This window comes from Halyomorpha halys, unplaced genomic scaffold (genome assembly GCF_000696795.3).
Source record: "Halyomorpha halys isolate HHAL.00 unplaced genomic scaffold, Hhal_1.1 Scaffold60.1, whole genome shotgun sequence".
NCBI classification, from domain to species: domain Eukaryota; kingdom Metazoa; phylum Arthropoda; class Insecta; order Hemiptera; family Pentatomidae; genus Halyomorpha; species Halyomorpha halys.
Window position 1 is genome coordinate 1078420 of NW_027112396.1, and position 6638 is coordinate 1085057.

At 30.2% G+C, this 6638-nt stretch overlaps 1 protein-coding gene across 3 annotated transcripts in view; it reads left to right on the top strand.

Moving 5' to 3' along the window:
* LOC106692545 (Ca(2+)/calmodulin-responsive adenylate cyclase) overlaps positions 1–6638 on the top strand; it is a 378170-nt gene that overhangs the window by 160829 nt on the left and 210703 nt on the right. Inside the window, exon 1 of one of the 3 annotated variants that reach the window (XM_067050282.1) lies at positions 1231–1332. The exons of the other annotated variants lie outside the window; for them this stretch is intronic. The gene's annotated coding sequence lies outside the window, so the exon portion shown is untranslated. Of the gene's footprint in view, positions 1–1230; positions 1333–6638 lie in introns of those variants that run through there. 3 annotated transcript variants of the gene reach the window in all.

Sequence of the window (6638 nt, forward strand, 5' to 3'; positions counted from 1 at the left end):
AAGATAAACATGATTAACTATTTTGTAGTAAATTTAACTAGCTATTTGAGCGATGGAAGACATCTGTACGTCCAATGGTTTCTGAAATAAAATTTTTCGTAAATCAAATTTATTGTCCGAACAACTATAAATAAATTTATTTTAGCAAATATCATGAAAACTACCATTCTTACGAAGGTAAAAGTCATAAACTACTTTATAGTCCATTAAAGTAGCTTTAATTTGGGTGCTAATAGACATCTGTACGTCACATAGTTCCTGAGATATAGATTTCTCAAAATAAATTAGCTAACTAATAATCTTTCAGTAGATTTTTAAGAAAATTTTGCTTTTTGGAAAGTTATATCTCGAAAACTATTGGACGTAAATAGCCCTATTATGGCTTACATTTCAGCAAATTTACTCTTCTTTAAATAATGTTCTCTTAAATTTTCTAGTGTTGGTAGTTTTTAAGATACAGAGCTCCGAATAAAAAATCAATGTTTTTCTAAGGCTTTGAAACAGCCGCCATTTTTTATTTCCCCTACCTATACTTGGCAGACTCATCAGTTTTGACTAGTAATTATACATAGTTTTCATTAAAGTAATCAACAATTGGGATGAGAAAACTGGTTTTTTTTCTTCTCGGCTTTTGTATTATTGTGGAATGGAATGCGTTAATAAACGCTGATTGATAAACGTCGGAGGGATATATGGAAGTAGTGTCTAGTATAATGGATTTGAAGTGGCGTCACTGGACATGTAGAGAAAGACTAGTGGTATCGGCATCGAACCTTTGGGGTTGGTAGACCTTTATTATTATTAATTAATATTCTTTCGAGAGTTGGTAGACTATGAAACTAATAGCTGAATTTGTCATGAATATGATTATTTATCAATGGTTCTTTCATGAATAAGGGTCGTATCCATAGCAATTTAAACTATTAGTTTCATCTATATCTAATTGTTGCCAATCTCTGATTCATTCTTTTTTCCCGAAACAGATTAAATAAATCCATTGTGGAAAAAATCAAATTCCTGATTTGTAACAAGTTCTACAAAGCAAAGAACATCAACCTGCAGAAATATCTTTTTCTTCTTATTTTTTCAAATCTCTTTTAAGTTTTAAAAACCCAAACCAACGCCTAGTTCTGATCAACCGGAAGTAATTTTTCAACAAGATAACGCTTTGCTGTGATTGGCAGTTGCAGAATTCTTAGTAACGGAAGCAGTCAGTCTTGGCTGTGCCCGGCTCCAGTGCGGATGTCGATCCGGCTCTGTAGTTTTTTTTATCTATTAATAGAAGGTTAGTTTGAGATTTGAAGAAGAGGTTTTCGATGAACTCGCACTGAGGTAAGATGTTGTGCTACTAACTCCAACGTCGAATTGCGTTTTCAGATAACTATTTACTCTGCCCGAATCTGTAAGTTTCTCTATTTATTTCAATTATTCTTCATTCTTCCCACCCCCATACGTTTCTTCTCTCTTGTTCTTTCCTTATTCACTTTTCTGGATATTCTATATATATTTTAATGATTGGAGAAGTTTGTCGGGGGGTGCGGTCAGCAAAGAACAACCTAAATAAACAAAACCATATTTATTTATTTTATGCCGACGTTTCGACCTGAGTTTCAGGTCTTCATCAGGGGTTATGGCGTAGAAGGTAGGCCTGCAACTGGCTATATTTATTTTAGCTTAGTACTTTTTACTCATCTATATTCTCTTCATCTTTTACCCATTCCACCATATACTGAAAAAGTAGTATATATCAATTTATCACACCTATTGTCCGAACAACTATAAATCAATTTATTTTAGTAAATTTCATGAAAACTACTACTCCAACGAAAATAAACGTCATATACTTCTATATAGCTCATTAAAATAGCTTTAATTTGAGTGCTAATAGAAATCTTTACGTCACATAGCTCCTGAGATATAGATTTCTCAAAATAAATTAACCAACTGCTGATATTTCTGTACATTTTTATGAAATTTCCCTTTTTGAAAGGCTATATTTCGAGAAGTATTGAAAGTAAATAGCTTTATTATGGCTGATACTTAATCAAATTTACTCTTCTTTTAATAATGTTCTTTTAGATTTTCTAGTGTTGTTGGTAGTTTTTATGATATAGAACTCCGAATGAAAAATAAATGTTTTTTTTTAAGGTTTTGAACCCTACCTACACTTAGCAGACTCATTTGAGTTTTGACTAGTAATTATACACAGTTTTCATTAGAGTAATCAAAAACTGGGGTGAAACAGCTGCATTTTTATCTCCTCTTGGGCTCTTGTACTATTACTTCTTTACTTGGAACGCGAGGCCATGCGAGTTGGGGTGTAGGTCCCAGAACGCACGGTTCGGAACTTTTGGGTTCGATTTCTACATAGGGTAGTTAATATTTATTTCTCGGTGGTCCCGAGAAATGTATCTTGACGCTCCCACCTTGGTTATTGGCAAAAAGGACCACTAGGCCCACTTGCCGGACTTGTCCCACCAAATACCAATACCAGTACCAGTACTTCTATACTTTCCGTGTTAAATTTTGTTTTCGCATATCTACTTTTCTATTTTACGTATTATCATGTCTCTTGTTTATTTCATTTTTAACCTAATAGTTTATGGAATTTTTTTTAAATATTCTTATTATTATCCATTTTATATTATAACTGTTTTTATTTTTCATTTTAGTTCATTTGTTTATAATTTTCTTTTCTTACATATATGACTTACATATATTTAGCCATTCCTTAACTTAATTTTTTTAATCTTATTATCCTGCTTTTTCAAAATACTTTTATTTGTTTTTATATCTTTTTAGCCCTGATGAGCTCTACAAAGTGGTGTGAAACGTGGGCAAATTATCGGAGTTAACTAACTCGTTTTTATTTTACCGGTTAACTCGTAGTTGTTAACTATTTTTAGTTTTCCTTTGACCACACCCCTGGCCGTCTTCATAATTTGAAATAATACTGTTAATCATTTATATTTATAATATTATATTTTATCTTCTATTAGTATCATCTATGCTCATCATTTGATTTGTATTTTTTTTTTTTTTCATCTCCTTATTTGTACTTTCTTTAATATTTCTTCTCTTATCTATCTGTTAATATTACCCTTTAGTAAATGAATTTACAACCTTTAATTTTTCTTATTATATCTTACTTTTTACATTTATTTACATTTTATACCCCTGTTATTTTACACTTATGTTTTTTTTTTCTTTTTGTAACTATGTGTTTGTATCTTTTTTAGCCCTGACGAAGCCCTGCAACGTGGGGCGAAACGTTGGCTCAATAAAATAGTATAATTCTACTATTTGAGTTTGTTTTTTTTACCGCACCCGGACCATATTCCATTCATCTATTTGTGAATCGTTTGTGCAACCATCTTTTTCTCAAATATAATCCTGGGTCAGCTATTAAATCATCATAAACGTTCTTGTATAACATTTAAACCTAAGATTAATGAAAAATTTCAATAACTCTTTGGAATCCAGATTTAATGTGATAGGTTATGTATATAATGTGTCAGCTGTGTAGAGGCTTTACTGGGATTATATTAATCTATAGTGTCGATTACAGTAATTTAATCGATATTTATTTTAATCTTAGGTATACACACTAAACAATAATATAGCCGCATTAGATGTATATTTATACCTACAAAGCTATCTTCAGCGGAAGCAGGGTTCAAAAAGAGTAATATATTATCTTTATCATCTTATCTTCATTATGTTATTTCTATCTTAACTCCTTCTAAGAGCTATTAATCATTGTAAGCGAGTAATAACTATTTTTATGTTAGTGCTCTTAGCGTGTAAAAAAAAAAAATAGAAGTAATTTTATTTAAAAATATTTTGGATGATCGACCATGTATAATAATATTTAAAGGCCTGGGAGTGGTTGAAGAAAAGACTCAAATAGTTATTAAACTGTTTAATGTGAGCCAACGTTTCGTCCCACTTTGGAGTGCTTCATCAAGACTAATAAAGATACAAACAACTAAAATAATCAACTATGTATAAGAATAGATAACTTGAAATTAAAAGAAACTATAATATGGCTAAAATTTATTTAAAATATGTAAAAGTTAATATAAAAATGAACAATGTAAATTAGAATAAATTATACGAGGTGAAGGTGGTTAGGGAGTGCGGACAATAGATAACAAAAATAAGTTGAAGTAACTTATTTAATCGTGCCAACGTTTCGGCCAGAATTTCTAGTCTTCATCAGGGCTAAGAACAGAATATAGTTGTCCTGTTCTTAGCCCTGATGAAGACTAGAAATTCTGGCCGAAACGTTGGCACGATTAAATAAGTTACTTCAACTTATTTTTGTTATATTTTGACCGCACCCCTCCCCCATCCATCTTCTCCTATAAGTCAACTATCTCTCATGATAAGAATAAATTAAAATAAGAATTACAGTGAATATTATAAGCAAGAATTACACAAATATAATTATATCTTTTTACTTTCAAATGTAGGTCATTTGTTAGCTGTCTAATCCCTCCACTCCACCACTCCCCTGCCCTGTTGATACCTCGCATCCGCCTCAGGTTCATTCTTCATCTTTCCATCATTCAGAAAAGCTTAGATTTCTATTTTGTTCATTGTTTTCTTTTTTCATGAGCTTTATTTTATTATTATATTTCATCTTTTATTGTGTACTGTATTTTTATATTTATCTTATATCTGCTTATTTATTTGTTATTTTTTCCGTTTTCATTAATTGTCCATTTCTTTTTTTTTTAATTCTTCTGTATATATACTTTCTACATTTTTATATTAACTTTCACATATTTTAAATCATTTGTAAGCTAAATCATATCTTAGTTTACTCTTATTTCATGTCATCTATTCACTTATTTTGTTATATTATTTTAGTTATTTATATCATTTTTAGCCCTGATGAAGCTCTTCTAAGTGAGGCGAAACGTTGGCTCACAATAAATATTTTAATTACGATTTGAGTTTTAAATTACATCTTCCTTTAATAAAAATTATTTTGAGTACATTTTTACTTGCACTTATATTTGAAAGTCTTATATCTCGTTGGTCTAAAACCAAAATTGTTATTTCTTAATTTTTCTGAGAGAATTATGTGTGAATTGCGAGTTTCATTACAGATTACAGTGAAATTTCACCTAACAGACACCTCTCCCGAACGGATACCTCTTTTAAGGGACAGTTTTTAAATGCTTCGCTCTAATGTATAGGAATTTCGACCCCTCCCCAAGATCTTCAAATTTACAATAAATTCTGCTTATAGTTTTATATTTTGATATAAATAAAATCGCACATTTAAATATATAATGATTAGAGTGCTACCAATGGGTAGTTTCTCTACACGCCTGTAACACTCCAATTTAACTTAGATCAGATTTACTAAATGTATTATAATGTACAGTTGTAAATAGCAATAAATAAATATTATAAAATATTTAAAAAAGTATATATATTTAATGAAGTTATGATCTTTAGGTTTTAAAGAATATAACTTTCATAGAGCCATCGTATTAAAGAAATAATTCGTTTTTATTCTTAAAAAAAAATTTATATATACAAAAATGAAGATGTAAATCTTAATTTTATTTTATTTAATTAGTTTTGGTCCTTTTTATATAAATTTTCATATAATCATAATTAGCCACACCTTAGTTTACTTTCATTTCGTATTATCTATTCTGTTCCTTTGTTATATTATTTTAGTTAATTGTATCATTTCTAGCCCTGATGAAGCCCTGATAAGTGGGGCGAAACATTATTGGCTCACAATAAATAGTTCATTTACTATTTGAGTTATTTTGACTGCTCCCGGACGATGTTCCTTTTATATTATTATTATTATTATTACTTGTGGTATAATGCAAAGAAATAATTATAGAGTACTATACTAATAGGTGTCCCTTTTGACTTTCCATGTACACGCGGTTTGGTACCGATGTACTATAAAATATTAACGTTTCGTTATTATTATTATATTATTAATTTTATATATTTCTAAAAATAATTAATTGATATAAATGAATCCAGTACGAAATCAGCTAGTGCTGGAGAAGTGCTGTGAAAGATCAGACCTGACCCCTCTGAATTATACATAGCAGATTCTCCCTATCTCCCAGCTGTCCTATCTTCCTTATTTCTCCCTCTTAGGGAAGGCATCTGATTTATAAATCAGTATAACTAATTATTAAACGAGAGATTTTCCCTACAATAAAATATTATTATATATTGAATTATATTATTCAAAATGTTTTTAAGATTATTAGTAATTAATTGTAGATATATGGTCTAGATGGCGATCAAAAAAGGTACACAAAATACCAGAGGCCCTGATAACTGAGTACCTCGGGGTATGATCGCAGAACGCTTGCTACATAGAACACGCCGTCAAATAAAGCGCTTGGTACATAAAATACAACGTCAAATAAAGCGCCTGGTACATAAAATACATAAAATGAAGCGCTTGGTACGTAAAATACAACGCCAAATAAAGCCCTTGGTACATAAAATACAACGCCAAATAAACCGCTTGGTACATAAAATACAACGTCAAATAAAACACTAGGTACATAAAATACAACGTCAAATAAAGTGCTTGGTACATAAAATACAACGCCAAATAAAGCCCTTGGTACATAAAATAC